The 16,909-nt window shown below is 57.1% G+C and overlaps 1 protein-coding gene across 3 annotated transcripts in view; it reads right to left on the reverse strand.

Moving 5' to 3' along the window:
* Rai1 (retinoic acid induced 1) overlaps window positions 1–16,909 on the reverse strand; it is a 121,126-nt gene that overhangs the window by 59,367 nt on the left and 44,850 nt on the right. For all 3 annotated transcript variants that reach the window (XM_076871045.1, XM_076871042.1, XM_076871043.1), the window contains exon 2: window positions 15,669–15,803. The gene's annotated coding sequence lies outside the window, so the exon portion shown is untranslated. The remainder of the gene's footprint in view (window positions 1–15,668; window positions 15,804–16,909) is intronic.

Here is a 16,909-nt window from a genome sequence, read left to right on the forward strand (position 1 = left end):
CAGCTCAGGTACCTCGGGGCCCCTGTCCTCCCTCCACGTGGCCCCACCCACCCCTCCCGGCCTCCCCCTTCCCTGTTCAAGGGCAAATCCATTCCCTTCACTCCCTCCTTAAAGTAACAAAAGGCAAGATTGGGTTTCTTTCACCTGCTCTCATTGAAAGCTCTGCTTTGGCATGTCTAGCAGAGGCTGCTTTGTTCTGGAGGAAACCAAGACAGGATCTGGGGGTGGGAGAGGCTGCTACACGGGTGGGCAACAGGGTGGGGGTCAGAGATAAACACACACACACACACACACACACACACACACAAAATCGTATTGTCCCACTAGGCATCTGACCCTGGAGCTGAGTTCTGGGGAGGTGTGGCCAACAGGGCTTTGCTCTGAGACCAGGTTCAAATCCCAACCAGGGCCTCGGACCACCACCCGCTATGTGGCCTGGGGCAGATTCTTCCACTCTCTCAGCCCAGTTTTCCTGCCTCACACCCAGGGTGACCAGAAGGGAAGGGCCTGTAGAAAGCTCTGGCTCAACTGTCAATTCTTTCACCCACCTGGTCATCTACAGGGCTTGGAGGGGACAAACCAAGTTTCTATCAGAGTGGGAGCCACAGGAGGGGTGGGGTTCCCAGCTGTGTCAGGGTGGTTATTTCAAAGAGGTACACCTGGGACCTGAGGACCCCAGTGGCCACGCCGAGGGTTCTTTGGATGACAGGAAGAACTGGCAACTGACCCCTAGCTGGCTGGGGTCCTCCTAGAAGGGGACCTGGATCATGGGAACAGTGTGGGGCAGGGAGGAGCCCTAAAGGCTTACATTTTGGTCAACACAATGCCACACAGATCCTTCTCCCCACCCCTGAAATGTGGGGGTCCCCAGGGCCTCCCAAGGCTCTCGATGGTCACCAAGCCCAGCACCTGAGGCACGGAGACTGGTCCATTTCAGTGAGCAGCCCCCACCACCTGGGATGCTGATGTCTGATCCCTGGTTGTCCCCCTCAGCAGGAGTTCAGTCTGGCCTGTGATTCTCCTGGGGGGGGGGGGTGTGCAAAGGCAGCAGCATCTGGAGACTTCCAACCCTCCTCCCCAGTGGGGAGAGGGAGTGGCCTGCACCGGTGAGTCATGTCAGCTCAGATGGTGGCTGTGTGTATGTATGTGTGTGTCGTGGGGGGGGGGCAGGCAGCTGCTGCCCTGTCTGTGCCCAAGGTGATAAGGTCAGCCCCAGCAGCCGACTGGCTGGCTGAGCTGGCGCCTGAGACCCACCCCAGGCGGCCTCAGGTCATCCCCCAACAGATCTAGATCCTCAGCCTGGCCACTACACAGGGAAGCCTACAGTTTCAAAATCTCCAAGAAAGTGGAGGCAGGGTATTGCAGAGGTCAGGGGAAGGGACAGGTGTTGGGTGTGCGGTGGGGATGGGGGATCTAGAGCTTGGACAGAACAGAGCATCCCCCGTGTGGCAGGCAGCAGGCCTTCCTGGCCCTAGAACTCCCTGCCATCATCACCCACCTGTCCCTACATCTCCCTTCCGTCCCCTCCTCCTCCCACTCAGGGTCAGGGCTGGGAAACCAGTGGACTGCAAAGAGGATAGGACATTTTCAATTGCACCGAATCCTGGGGGGGCTGATGTGTCCTGTCCTGTCCAGCCACCTCTGTCCCCCCACTCCCACTTGGAGGGAAACTAGAGCCACACATTCCCAACCACCACAAGCCGTGAATGTGTAGCCAGGAGTCCGCCAAGCTGCCGCCACAGGGCCTTGTTGAGCTTGCATCCTTCAGAGAGCATTCAGAGGATCGGTGGCCACCCGTGTGTGTGTGTGTGTGTGTGTGTGTGTGTGTGTGTGTGTGTGTGAGCCCATGTGTGTGGGGAGGTGGCTGCCTTCTGCTTCTCCCCCCTCCCAGGTTTTACTCTCTTTGCCTCAATCTTCCCGCCTCCCCCCGGGGTAGAAAGAGCCTGAGCAGGGTGCTCCTGTCAACAGACATTTCCTGGATGCCAGGAAAATGCCATTTCAGAAATCACCCTGATGACCGACCGCTCCTGCTCTTCCCCAAGTGCCTCCTGTGTGCAGGGTGCTGGGCTGCCCAGGGCATGTGGGTTCACAACAACAGCTGAGCCCTTTTCCGTTGGGCTCCAACAATTCCCACCAAGCAGACCTATTTCCCACATGGGGAAGACTGAGACCCAGAGGCCCACAAGCAGCTTCTCCGGACCCCCTCAGGCCCTGGGGACCCAGGCTGGAGCGCGGAGTTCCCTGGCCCGGGGCTGGGTCTGTCTGTGTCTGGACAAATGTGATCCGAGGCTGGCAGCCACGGCACCACGGAGTCACCCTTCAGAAGCTCATGGAGAGGCAGGCTTAAGTCCACGGCTTCTCCCTGCTCCCCACTGGTCCTCAGGAGTCCTCTGCACCCCCCTTTTCCTGCAGACAGGCCAGGCAGGGCGGCAGAGACCACCCAGGTGGTAAGCGAGAAGGAGAGGGACAGAGTATGTGTGTGGTGACCCAGTGTGGTGTGTGTGTGTGTGTGTGTGTGTGTGTGTGTTGGGGGGGGTGACCCAGCACCCAGCCCGGATGCTCCTCCCAGCCCAACCGCAGCCAGCCGGGAAAACAGGCTCCTCCGCTGCCCCCCCACCAGCCTGGCCCAGCCCACCCGGCCAGCCGCCTCACCCAGCGCTGAACCAGGAACTAGGCCTGCAGCCATCAGCCGTCATCACACTCTGCCTGAGTCACAGCCCCTCACCCCACCCCAGCCACCCTCCAGGTCCCCACCAGATGGAGAGGAGGTAGCGGTTCTCCCGGGACCCCACTTCCTCCTGCTACCCCAGCTCAGCGCCCCCACCCCAGCTGCCCCCATTTCCACACCTGCCTCAGGTCCTTCCTCCCCACCTTCCTCCAAACTGTCAGGGATGGGAGGCCAACTCTTCTGAGCCCCCCTGAGAGTCCCCTGCCCACATCACCAACGTCTAGGACACAGGAAGCCACCTGACCCCCCCCCCAATAGTGGCCAAGATACTGCCTCCCTCCTGCTGGGAGCAGGGGAAGGGACATTTCCCGCCAGGGGCAGGGTCTCTACCTCCTCACATTTCCGAGGCTGGATCATTGAGGTTGAAATTTCAATTAAGAAAGGGGAATAGTCACTCTGGGGCTCCAGAGTAACTCAAGTGGAGACAGGCCTCAGTATCGCAGGAGTTAGGTGGCTGGACACCCCATAGTTAGGTTGGGTCCAAGCAGGGTCGTGGACCTTTGTCCATGGTCGGCCCAATCCTTAGCCCTCACTCCAATCCTTCAGCCTGAGGGGTTACTCCAAAGTAGGGAATGTTGGGGGTCAGAGGGTCTGGGAAGGGAGCCTCTGGCTAGCTCTGAAAAAAACTGAACTTAATAAAAATCGAACCATTCTGTAGTCCCTGATGAGGATGGAGGCCCGGCAGAGTGGGGTAGGGACCCTGAGAGGAGGACGGGTGGGGCTTGGGGATTCCTCCATAGGCCTGGGGGGACAGGATAACGGCAGCAGCTGACCTCTGCAAGGTCCCCAGAAGGCCTGTCTGCCACTCACAGGAGTGAGCCAGGTAGCAGCCTATCTTTCGGGGTTAGACCCATCTCCTGCAAAACAAAAGTAGTCACAGAAGGGGACTCTTTGGGCCACATGAGACCCTCTCCTATCTGCTCCTCAAGAGACCTTCAAATAGCCAACCCTCTCATTTCCAGAAAAGTCCATTCTCAATCCAAAAACATCCCTTCTCTCTGAGAATGACTTCCTCTCCAAGAATGCTTCCTTCTAAACAAGAAATCCTTCAACTCCAGAAGGTTCCATCTCCAGAAACACCTCCTATTATTTTCGAATGTGATCCATCTCCAGAAATGCCGGCACTCTCCAGAAAGACTCCATCCTAACTCCAAGAATGTGTTCCACTTCCAGAAATGCCATAATCCCATCTCCAGAGATGTTGCATTTCAGCTCCAAAAATACCTCCTCTCCAGAAGTGCCCTATTTTATTTCCAGAAATACTCCAGTATCATCTTCAAAAAAATCACTCCACTTCCAGAGGCACTACAGTTTATCTCTAGAAAGATTTCCTTCTCAGAAATGTTACATTTCTGGCCATGCTCAGAATCTAGAAAGGCCTCCTCTTTACTTGAAAAAGAAAAAAAAAATAATAATAATCCTCTTTATCTCTAGACGTATTCTCATTTTATCTTCAAACACGCCTGTTTCATTGTTGGAAATGCCCCTCCTCCAGAAATGCTGACCATCTCATCTCTAGAAATGTCTCCGGAGTGCTACTGTTTCATTTCTAGAAACATCCCGTTTCTGGAAATAAATCCAACTTGCTTGGAAATGCCCATGGCCAAGGTCTCCCTGTCTGGCCCAGACGCGGCAGAAACTCAAGAGACCCTCTTCCTTCAGGATCTCCCGGGAGGGGCTGTGCCGTGACCAGACCTCCTCCCTTGTTCCTTTGGTCCCTTGGGACCTCCTGACCCTTTGCTGGGTCTGTCCCTGTCTGAGGAACAAGGATGAAGTCAAGAGCTATGCTGCAGGTGCTGATGTCTCTGGTACGAGGGAGCATGAAAGGGGAGGGCCGCTGGTGTCTGGGAACCTTCCGAATATGTCCTGGGGGGCAGGATGAGTGAGAGGGGTTGGGGTGGGGGGAGAAACGAACCAAGATGGAGTTGGTGGAGATTTGGGCACAGCCTCCTCCCCATCAACACCAGCGCTTGCCCAAGTGTACATAGTTATATTTCATGGTGACACTTACACAGGGCACAGAAATACCTGTCCCACCTTTCAGAGCCACACACAACACAGACAGCATGGAAACAGGTACCCAACACCTGTCTCCACCCCCCCCCCCGACACACACACCCACACAACACAGATTCGCATACAAATCCACTCTCTTACTTCCCACACCTGCACCCAACCTCACCCCCCCATTTCCCAGGTCTCTCTTGGGTCCAATTCTGGGGACACCAAGGAGCAGAGGCCCCTCTGTCAGTCACACTTCCCAGCTAGTCTGGGCTGACAAGATGGGGCAGCCTTGGCACCAACCGGGGAAACTCATGGCCCAAGAAGTTAGAAAAGACTACGAAAGAGAACAAGATGCACATTTGGCATCTGCTTGCATACCTACTAAGACGGGGTGCTCAACATGTTCTGGGGAGCCCGGGACCCAGAATCAGGCTCTGACATCTTTGCTTACACAGCCAAGCACCGCTCCAGACACATCGGGCCCTTCTCCTGCTGTAACTTCAGACTGAGACTCTCTCCTCCTTGTTCCACGGCAGGTGGAGGAGACAAGGGGGTCAGCTGTGCTGCAGGAGGAGACCTGGAGGTAGGTGAGTGCGGGATGGGCCAGTACCACCACACAAGCACTCAGATGTGCCCCACGCATGTGCAAGGAGCTCACACGCAGACGCGCACACAGACATGCGGTTAAGCCTACAATGGGTACAACCACACATGGGAGGAAGGTAATGAGCCCCCCTGTCCTGCTCCAGATCTGTCCTACACCAGTGCCCCTGCCGCCTCGGCAGGGGGAAATTCTCAGAGCCCTTAGGTGAGTGGGTGGGAGGAAAAGGGGCTCTGGCTCCACGGTCTCCACTCCCAGAGGCATTGCTTAGCTCTGGTCTGCTCCCACAGGAGGATAATTACCATTTATTAAGACTCCCAATTTAGAACCAGCCTCAATTAACTGGAACCTCCCAAGCCCCCTTTTTTGGATCCTTTGGGATCCAAGGGCAGACGTGAATAGAACTCGACTCTGCCCTTCAATGTGCCCTTAGCGTGGGCTCTTTGACAGACACCCCCCCCCAGCTCTTGCCTAGAAAGGGGGCGTTGACATCTGTCCCCCAACCATCCTTGGTCCACCATCCCTTTTGGTCCAGGAGGGCTCATTTTCTCTTCGCCCATGACCTCCCTCCTCTGGAACTGAGACCCTCACCCCCAAATGGGAGCAGAATAAAGAAAACCAGAATTGAACTTGAATCTGAATGAACACGGGGTGGGTCCCAGGGCCCAATCTGGAGGCAAAGCTGGGGCCGGGCCGTGGCGGTGGCTGAGCACCCCCAGTCTCTTGGCTCCTGGGAGAGTCTCCTGCATTGGTATTCTCTGTCCCTCCCAGCCCAAATGACACCAGCTCTCCTGGGACCCTTTTATCGCACGTGTTCGTTTCAGCAAAAGGTTATGTACGAGAACACCGAAATCCCTCCCGCATATTAACTAAAAAGAGCATTCTTAAAAATGCACAAGAAAAAAAAAAAAAAAAAAAAAGACCACCTCTGAGCCCAATTCTACAGGGGCTTAGCTCAGGTGGAGCGCTGGACTTGGCAGGGAGGGGTAGAGTCCTTGTCAGAGTCCTGTCCTCATGGGCACCCAGCGCCGGTCACTTCACCTCTCTGAGCTCCAGTTTTCTGGTTTGCTACCAATGGGAACAAAAGCCCCCACAGGATGCCCTGTCAGGGATGCCGTGAGGGTCACATGATTGATTGCGATGAATGCATCATGTTCTAGAACACGCAGAATCCCTTCAGAGTTGGTATTCAGGCTTTGCCAACCAAGTATTTGACAGGCAAAGGGAACATGGTATTGTCCCCGAGTACCCTGAGCCCTTTCCCACCTCCCACCTCCCGGTCATTTGCCCCACCTGGGGTACCCACTCCTTTTATTGGGGGGGGGGAGGGGAGAATTCTTGGAAAACACCTTCAAAACCCGGTTTTCAGACAGGTCCTCGGCTGTGACTTTTAATCAACTTCAAAAACGTCATCTGCCTGCTGTTCAGGGAAACCCAGAGCAGTGGGGTCAGATCCGCGGTCAAAGCTGGGGACGGGGTGCTACCCTGCCACAGGTGGCAGCCCCTGTGCTCTGTCTAGGGTGCCTGTGGGGACTGGCAATGCCCACTTGCTGGGTTTTTAAAAGAAAAGCAAAAATGTAGATTTTTATGTGAGATGTGATGTTCTTTTTACTTGGGCTGGCCAAACAGCGCCCATCAGGGGACATCGTCTCTTCAGCCTCAAATTACTCTCTGTGGAAGACAGGTGGTCTACTTAGAGAAGGGGCTGGCCCTGTGTGGGAGGGAACCGCCTCTGGGTCAGGGCCGCAGGGAGGACATGAAATACACTCAGGTGACAAACTGACCCGGCCACTGGGCGGCAGGGGCCTCTTTGGGCCCTGCTCTGGGGACGATAACAGAGTCCAGTATGGGACAAGAGGAATGCAGGAGTCCCTGGCTTGAGAATGAACTCGGTGGGGATCTGTGGGATCAGTGAGGGAGGAAGGGCCTCTCAAAGGGGGGGCGGGGGGCGAGGGTCTGTTCTCCTAAGTCACACTGTACAGCAGCTCAGCCCAAGGTCCTCGGTGGCTGCTTCTTGGCTCATGGGATCTTAAACAAGAGTTTCCTGACCTCTTAAAAATCTGTTTCTTCCCCTGAAAAACGGGGATGGCAGGAACCCTTCTGCACAGGGAGGGTTTGAAGACTGGAAATTAAGGTTCCGGGGCTTGGCACCCCAGAGGCCTGGTGCAGACGAAGCTTTGGGCCTCTCCTGGGCCCTTGCCCGGGCCCTGGGTGCTATTCCTCCCTCTATACCAGGCTTTCTTTTAGGGAATTGCAATCTGCTGGGCTTTAATTACTGGTCCCAGAGGACCACCACCACCACCTCCTTCCCCAGCAGAGACTTAACAATCCTTCCCAGGGCTCCTGGTGCTGCAGGGCTGGGCTGAGCTGCTCTGGGCTCCGGCAGGGGGTGTTGGAAGCAGGACCAGGCCCTGCCTCCCTCTGCCTGGGCCCCCAGGAGGAAGTTCCTGTCCCATCCACACCCCCACCTGTGAGACTCAAGAGTGCTCAGGGGGAAAGAGGGGCCCTGGAGAAGAGCATGGGTAGCCTGAGATCACATAGCCCCAGCCAGGGCCCCTCCCATCCTCCTGGCTCCTGTCTTCAGTGGCCCCATGTGGCATAGCCACGTTCCCTGCCGGGAGGACCCTTCATGGCATGGAGGCCCCCAGAGTCATTTCTAGCCTCCCTGTTCCCCTGGACCTTCTAGAGTTGCTTACAGAGCACACACTCCATGCCATTCAGGCCCCAGGCCTTCGGGGGTGCTGTGAGCAGCAGACAGCCTTCCTCCAGCACAAAACACTGCTGGACCCAGGTCTTTCCTCCAGGATGCCCACTGGACTCTCCCTGGGCAGGGCCTCTTGGTCAGACCCATGGAGGCTATCTGCAAGTGCTGAAGGACTGAGGAAATAAAATGTGGCCTGTGATGCAAGGCATGGATCAGATAGATGCCCGGAAATTCTGGCTCAGCACCCCTCACCCCCTACCCTGACAGTCAGGAGTGGGGTCAGGCTGACCAGCCTCAACCTGGCCCAAACCCCCTCTGCCCCCAACATCCTCACTGCTGGGTGTGAATGTGCATGAGGCTGGTTGGCTTTGCACCTGACACTCAGTGGCTCTCTGGACCTGCCTCCCCAGACACCATCTTCCATGGCCTCTCCTGGCCAAGCCGGGGTGGGGGTGGGGGTGGGGGGCTCAGACCTGGCCTTGCCCTGTGCCTTGGCCCCTTCTTGATCCTGGGGAGGGCACCTCATACTGATCCCCCAGCCCTGCCAGGGCCTCACAGGCCTAAGCTGGGCAAGAGCGCTTTGCCACCCCTGCCCCACCTGCAGTGCAGGACTCTCGTGGAAAAGCCCTGGGTAACAGCAATTAAGTCAGAGGCTGCACAACGGTGGCATGGGGTCCCAATGTGGCCTGTAGCTGTGTTGCTGAATGAGGTGACAGCATATAGGAACCAGGACATGTCATGGGAACATCTGACACCTGGTTCCTGAAAAAGTGGGGGACAGGCACCCTGGCTGCATTCCAGTGTGTGTCACCCTGGCTGAGCTGCCACTACCCAGGAGGTCCAAAGCAGGCTCCCGGCCCTCATCGGCATTGCCTGCTGGGCTGTGCAGAGCATGCGTGGGGGGGTGGGGGTGGGGGGGTGTTGGTGGCCCCTGCATTATACAAACACGAGTCTTTTTGTGATCCCTCCTCCAAGGTAACATGTTTGCATTTTAAGCAGGGCCTTCAACGCTCTGGCCCATGGCAGTGACAAATGGAGGCACTTCAGGCCCCAGGGAAGGCAGGTGAGGGAGAGTTAGAGGGACGGCAGATACCAAGGTCACAAAAAAACTCCTGAGAGGTGGGACCTAACGGAGGACTGGGCCTCTGCGGACTTCAGGGCAAAAGGGCTTTTAGTGACAAGAGTAGAAATCTGCCTACCCTCTCTTCCAGTTCTGACCGCGGAGAAGAGACGGACACTGGTATTTCCCATTCTACCTGCCCCTCATGACACGACTTCCTGCTTTCAAACCTACTCCTTGGTCAACCTCCCTCTGAGAATGTGGGACCAGGTCCAGGAAACCTCACTTGGGACCCCGTCCAGCAGGATCATCCCCTCTTTTCCCCCAAACACTCTACCTTGGATGACATAACCTTGGGTGGGTCTGGTGAAGATACTAGCCCCACAGGGGTTCATAGTGAGATGAGTCACCGGAACCCCAGACAGTCTCTTAGAAAGCGCTGGATTGCTACGTCTCCCTTCCCAGGAGCCAGCAGACTCAAGACCCCTGCTGCAGCCACTCACACATATCCTCAAGGGGGCAAACGGACGCCCGAGCGAGCCCCTCTGGGCTACTTGAACCAACTTGACTTGATTTTCCTTACTCTCTGACAGTCCTGTCAGGAAAAAGTTATGATCCTCAGTGCACAAAAGACAAGCTGAGGCTCAGAGAAGCAGAAAAAGCCCTTGCTTTTTCGGCCAGAGATCCTGCTTCTGGGTAGAGGCTGGGCACACAGAGGCCGCTCACCCGTTCACCTGAGTATCTGTCACTCCATGGATCTATCACCATTGTCCTTATAGGGTTGACGAGGGGTTAGGATAAGGTGGCAAGGCATAGTGTGACCCAGGTCTGGACTTTTTCCAGACAGGACTTGGCATATGTGCTCAGGAGTGTGGGTACAGGGTACCCAGCAGGCCTCGGGGGCACCTGTGGCTGATCTGCAGAATCATCAACCAATATGGGGGGTGGGGGGTGGGGAGGGAGGCTGGTGAAGATGACATGAGTCAGAGCAGAGCCGTTCCAGGCCAGCGAGTCACCTGGCTCCCCCCACACACAAAAAAAGACATTTGCAGCTGCCCAGTGTGGCTTAGATCTTAGAAAGGAACAATCTCAGAGGCCCTTGAAAATGAAAAGGCCTTGTGAGCCCCAGCTTGTTAGGAGTCCTGCTGAGCTGGGGGGGGCTCCTGGTGGGAGTCTAGGGACGGTTGGGGGCTAAGAATGGGCTGTAGGCTTTAAGGTCAGACAACTGGGTCCAGTCTGGCTGCAAGACCTGAAGCATGTCCGTACTCCGGGACACTGGAACCGCGCGCACACACACACAGAGACAGGAAGGAAGGATTCAAACAACAAGGCCTAGTGCTGGGCACACAAGTGCAGACCCATGTGGCCGAGATGGCTGCCACCAGCCTCTGAGACCTCAGACTCCACCTGGAGAAGAGTCCTGAAAATTCAAAAGAGGAGCTCAAATCTGATTTGGGCAGATGGCCCTGGACACCCCGCTGCACCGTGCCCTCCGAGCCTCTGCCCCCGCCCCCGTGAGCTGGGGGCTCACTCTGGCTGTGCCGTGCGGTGGCCCGGGCCCACCCTGCATCCTCTGGTGTCAGTCTCATTCTCTCCCTGACTGGGGGATGTGAGCAGGAATGGCTCAATCAGGATATAATCGTTTTTAATTAACGTGCGGATCATTTCACAGGCTGATCTCCTTGGAGACCACAGGGAAGATGGTCTTTTAAGATTTTCTTTTCCCTCCCCCAGCCCAACCTTCCCAGCCAAAGGCTGTCCCCTGCTTTAAGCCACCCAGCCGCAACCTTGAGAAGAGCACAAGAGCCTGGTGCCTGGATCTCTGGTGGGGCCATTAGGAGGGAAGCGTGTGCTCACACAGACGCATACACATACACACACACAAGCTTGGGGCACACCCCCCTGAAATGCACGAGCGGGATCCGAGATGCACCAGACATGTGCACGCACCCCCATGTGCACGCAGGGGACCAAACACACAGGCATGTAAGCACAGCACATGCCTGAGCTGGGAGACACAGACAGACCCCTTAAGAAATATAAAAAAAAAAAAAAAAAAAAAAAAAAAAAAATCAGAGGCACAAAGACATGCACATATGCACACACAGACATTCCCCCCAAGACAGAGACACCCAGACACACCACACACACACACACACACACACACACAGATGAGCACCTGCTTGCAGAGAGACACATCACAGAAATGTCCAAATACTGACACACTCATAGCAGGGTTTCTCCTAACCTTGGCGGTTGGCAAGCCATCAGGGAAAGGAGCAAAAAGACTCTGTCCTCAGATGGGGACTCAGAGCCACAATGACCCTTGCACCCCACAAATATCCCTAAGCTCCTGAATTGGACAGCCCTGCCTCCTGTCCCACAGGGGACTCAGAGAACAGAGAAGCCACCACCCCTGGTCTTGTATGACACCCACTTAAGTCTGGTTCCTTCTGACCCCCAGATGCTGCTCATCTGTCTCCCAAACAGCTGCAGAGCCCAATCCACAGTGTCCAGTCCTGGCCAGGTCTGACGCGCCCCCCACCCCCCGCCCTGCCGGAAGTAATGTCACCCAGAGGAGAGCCGGGGGTGGGGGGGTGGGGGCCTGGGGAGGGCATCTTTCTCTCTTCTTTGACATAACTCTTCTCTTTTCCTACTTTCTCCTTCCCCCACTTTCTCCCTTCCAACATTTGAATCTCTTTCTGTCTACCTTTCTCCAAGTCCTCCTCTCCTTCCTTCCTTCTTCCCCAGGGGGCCTCAGGGGCCAATCACAGGCTTGAAGAAGAGTTCAAGAGGCGCCGGGTCCTTCCCCACTCCCCCACACCACACACACAGGGTCTGTGCCAACACCTGCCCCCTGGCTCCTGAACAAGTAAACTGAGGCACAAGAGGCACCACCAGGGTCCCTTGGAAACTGCAGCCCACTCCCCTCTCATTGCATCTACTCTGGGTCCTCAGCTCTTCCCTCTGGAAATGGGGATGGCAAGGGCTAGGGGTGGAGGTCAGGTAGAGCCCTTGCCTAACATGCACACTGACCAGGCTTGATCCCCAGCTCCACCAAGAAAGAGGGTGGGTGTGTGTGGGAGGCGGGGGAAGAAATAGAAAATGGAATGGCAAAGGGAGCTGTGAAAAGAGACAGGAAGCCCATGGGTGGCCCCAGGTCCAAGAACACAGAAGTGCATATGACACAGAATGCCTTGGCACTGCTAAGAATCAGCTGGTGCTTTTCCTCCCTTGAGGTCTCAGTTCCCCTCTCTGTGAAATGGGCATGGTCCGACTAGAGGACCACCAGGGACCATTTGCAGAGGCAAAAAAAAAAAAAAAAAAAAAAGGCAGATTCGTAGCTGGTTCTTGGCTACTGCTGCACAGCTCAGTGACTGCTGTGTGACCTTGGGGACTCACTTCCCCTCTCTGAGTTCTGGTTTCCTCCTCGGTCAAAGGAGGGAAGTCGGACAGGGGATTTCATCGCCCATGCTCCTTTCGGGCTCGGGTGGAAGTTTCTAGATTGTGGGGAAGGAAGAACGGTGTCCCACTTATCCTCGGAAAAAAGAGAGGCGCTCTCCTTCCTGGCACTGCAGGCCCGTCAGAGCTGTGGGCACCAGCAGCACAGCATTTTGAGGAAATCATCTTAAGCATAAGGAAAGGCTCCCTCACAAAACACATCCACGACATCATTCGTCAGGAGCATCCAGAATGTTGAACAAAAGGGGAATATTAAGTAAATTATGGTACATCCACTCGACTGGAAAAGCCTGAAGACATTAGCCGTGGTGTTTATGAAGAGTTGGTTACAAAACAGGAAAAGGCTGGTGCTGTCACCAGCAAAAAAAAAAAAAAAAAAAAAAAAAAAAAAAAAAAGGCAGGATATACATGTGAATATAGGGAATGACGACACAGCCCTTAAAAAACCGACCAACCACCACGTCCAACTGGCCTGGGAAGACTCACATCAAAACGTTAGCGTCGCTGGAGCCCGCTAGGGCTGTCAATAACCCTTTTTGTTTGTTTCTCTCCATTTTTCAGGTTCTCTGGGAACCCCATTTTAAAACACACAAATCCAAAAAAGACTTCTTTTTTCTAAACAATGACTAGATGCCTCCGATTGAGAAAACTTTCCCTTTTCATTCATCAATTCATTCATTCGTTACCAATCCATTCACTCCTGCCAAACACAGGACACCGTGAGTGTCTGCAGTGTGCATGGCCCTGGGGGGGCTCTGAGCAAACCGCTCTCACCTACAGGAAATGGAGATTGCCATCCAGGAGAAGGGAAGGTGGCATCAATAAACCCAGGCTAAAGGGCTTGTGCCCCAGGGCCAAGCAATGGGCAGCTATCAATCCTGCCTCGGGCCACCCTCCCCCAGCTATCCCTCCACTGCTAGGGTCTCAGTCCAACCAAGGGGTCAGAAAGTTACCCTTAAGGGCCAGGCCTTCCGATGGTGGTGAGGGTAGGGGTAGGGAACTGAGCAAACATTAGCAAAGGAACCCCTTGGCCCAGAAGCCTTCAGAGCCTAGTCAAAAGGTTGAAGGGGCTTCCCTCTTCCTCCACCTCACATTCCCGGTAACCCTTTTAGCTCCCAGGGGACCTGGCTGGTGACCCCCTTTTCCCTCTGGACCACAAGTCCACAGCCTGGCTGTGAGAGGCTCTCTGAGCTCTGATTTCGGCCTCCCCCAAAGTCCCCCCAACAAGGAACCACCCAGCCAGGTCCTGTTTGGCTGCTGTGAAGGGGGGAATACAGGGTCTGGAATCTGCTCACTCCTGTCAGCCTGTGTCACACTGTTAGCATGTCAGAGGGTCCAACAATGTGTCCCTGCTGTGTGGGGGGCTGACAGATTTCTGGGGGAGGGTTAACTCTTCCTATTCCTGGACTGAAGGAGAGAACAGGCTGAACACAGTCCAGCCCCCTGCCCTTCAGGATGCCTCCCCACTCCCCCAGGAATCTTCTTCTTAGGTAGGAAGAACCAGCCTGGACTGAGAGCTTGAGGTCTCTGGACTTGGCTCCCCACCCCCTCGGAAAAAGAAAGGGGAGGAGTCACCCAGACCCCCTGGGCTGCCTGCCTGGGAATCCAATTAAGGTTGGTTTTCATGAACCCCTCCCCCATGTCCAGCTAGCCCCACACCTCTACACCTCCCTCACTGGTTTACCCCTAAAGAAGCAAAAGGATCTAGGAGATTTGAGTGCCAAGAAGGCTCTGATCCGGCAGACCCCCCCCCTTAAATCCGTGCTCCCCCTTCACGACTGCGGTCCCCAGAAATTCTCTGATCTCACCCTCCCTTCCCATGACCCCAGTGGGAAAAAAAAAAAAAGTTGTTCCCACCACTGCCCTCCCCCTTCATCTGCCCACCCCCGAGGGAGGGGCACAGGCCTCCGGATCTCTGGGTCATCAGAGCAGCCGTGTCTGCTGTGGATCGCAGGAGACAAACACTTCGTCACACAAGCACATCACCCTCGGGATCACCTCTCTAAACCCGCATTGTACAGGAGGGGAGGAGGCTGAGGTTAGAGGGGGCCCTCGACGTGCCCCAGGGCAACTGCCAATCGCCATGCCCTAGCGGGTCGAGAATCCACGACCCCCGGCAGCTCACCCCAGCCCCTCGCCTCCCCCGCGTGCCCCCAGCCCTGGCGCCATCCCACGTCAACGTCTCCAACCCAAACAAGACCCTTCCCAGAGTGTTCCCCCTCCCCCTGCCCGGGGTCCAGGGTCAGCGGCCCCAGGAGGGACTGAGCCACGACCCCCTCTCCCCCCCCCCCACGGCAGAAGCGCGAGATTTCATTGTCAGCCGGGCCACTCCGCCGCGCGCGAGACAGGGACGCAGGGCAGGGGGGCTCCGGGAAAGCTCTGTGCGGGCAATGGGGAGGGGTCTCCGGGGGAAGTGTTTGAAGCTGCTCTGTCCAGATCCGGAAGCCGCTGGGGGAGGGAGGAAGGTGGGGGTGGGGAAAGCGGGACCTTAAACACTTGAGGGCGGCAAGGAGGGGCCCCGTCGGCCGGAGGTAGCGCCGGGAGACGTCGGGGGCGCCGAGTCCCCCGGGAGGCCGCGCTCCCGGGAAGTTTCCCACCGGTTGCCCGGAGCAGGACCGGGTGCGCGGACCGCCCTCCCTGGCCCGACCAGCTCCGGGGCGCAGATGGCGAACTTGAACAGAACTCCTTCCTTCTCCAGCATTCCTCACCTCCCATTCCGCGGCCACCAGCCCCGCCATCTCGGCCCCAAGCCTTCCGCCTGGGCCACTGTCGCCAAGAACGCTCACCAATGCATTGTGGAGGAAAAGGGAGGGGGGAATCCCCAGCACAACCAAACTGCGGCCAAAAAAAATTTTTTTTAAAGGAAAAAAAGAAATTCCTTCTCCTGAGACCGATTCCCTTCACCAGCGTGGAAAACCCCAAATCAGGCAAATCCGCAACTCCAGCCAAGATCGCGGCGCGGCGGGAGGGGTGGCCGCGGCGGGTGGCGACCCTAGTCGACAACCCAGGACTCGGGGCAGGTCTGAGCACGGCGGCGGGCAGAGGATTCAGGGAGCCCTCGCGCCCAGAACGGCCTACCGAGGACACAAAGCTCCGCCACCAACAATACCTGCGGGCTCCTCCTGGGTCTCCGGGGCGCCGGCGCTGCGCGTCTCGCCGTCTCCCTTTCCACCGCCGTCTCTGTTCTCCTCTCGCGCGCGCTCTCCCCCTCTCTTCTTCCAGAACGCGGCGGCCAGATGAGATCCTTGGGAGGAAAAAAATGTGAGCGCTCGCACGATTCCTTTCTCTCCGCCCGCCGCTCGCAGCGGCCGGGGGCTCGCTCCTCTCCCTCGCGCTCCCGCGCGCGCCGCGCCTCCCGCGCCCCGCGTTTCCTTCTCAGCAGCCCCTGCGAGCGCCCTCAGTAGCCATTATTCACGGGCCGCCGGGGGACAGGAGGTAATTAGAGACGGCCCCGTGGCCGCATCCACTCGGCGAGCGCGATGCGGTCGCGGGGCGCGCGCGGGGAGGGGCGCGCGACGAGGGGGCTTGGCTGCGCGCAGCCCGCGCCCCAGACGCGGGGGAGGGGAGGGGAGGGGGAGGGGCGGGGAACGAGAAGGCGGGGAGGAGTGGTGAGCTTGTAGAGGCAGCCGGAGGAGGGGGCGCCGGGGAGACGCTCCCGCGGCTCTCACCGCTGGGGCTCGGGGTCACCGGCTGCGAGGCTCCGAGGCGCTCAGGGACTGGGGGTGTGAGTGAGAGAGAGAGAGAGAGAGAGAGAGAGTGTGTGTGTGTGTGTGTGTGTGTGTGTACGCGCGCGCGCGCGCGCGCGTCAAAGAGCAAAGGGGAGGGACAGAACGCTTTAATATTTTTCAGTGACTTAGGAGCCCGCGGGTAAGCTTTTGGTTGTGCGTTGAGGTCCTTGTGTGGATCAGTGTGGCTGTAGATTTCTGGTTTACCCTGCGTGTGAATGTCACGGGGCTTGAGGAGGGCGGGGGGGGGCAGCTGGATACTAGCTTGTGAATGTGCTTCTGGGTCTCGGCGGGACTGAGTGATGCGGTGCCTGCGTGGAGTGGTGTGTTTGTGTGCAATTGTTTGTAGGGGGTAGTGTGGCTGCGTGGGTGGGACTGCGCCTGTGTGGGGTTGTGCGTGTGTGTACGGGATTGTGCCTGCGTGGGGCCGGAGGAGCCTTGTGCCCGTGCCCGTGCGGGCTTGTTTGCGAGTGGGCTGACGGTTGTGTGGGGCTCTGGGCTGCGCATGGAGGGGCAGTGCGCCTGTGCGGTCTGTGGGCTGGCCAGAGGCAATGGTCTGTAGCCGCCGGCGGCCGTGGGGCTATGTTCTCTGTGCGGGTTTGAGGCCTGGAGGGCGGGGGCTAGC

Source organism: Callospermophilus lateralis, chromosome 11, assembly GCF_048772815.1.
Source record: "Callospermophilus lateralis isolate mCalLat2 chromosome 11, mCalLat2.hap1, whole genome shotgun sequence".
In the NCBI taxonomy this organism is placed as follows: Eukaryota; Metazoa; Chordata; class Mammalia; order Rodentia; family Sciuridae; genus Callospermophilus; species Callospermophilus lateralis.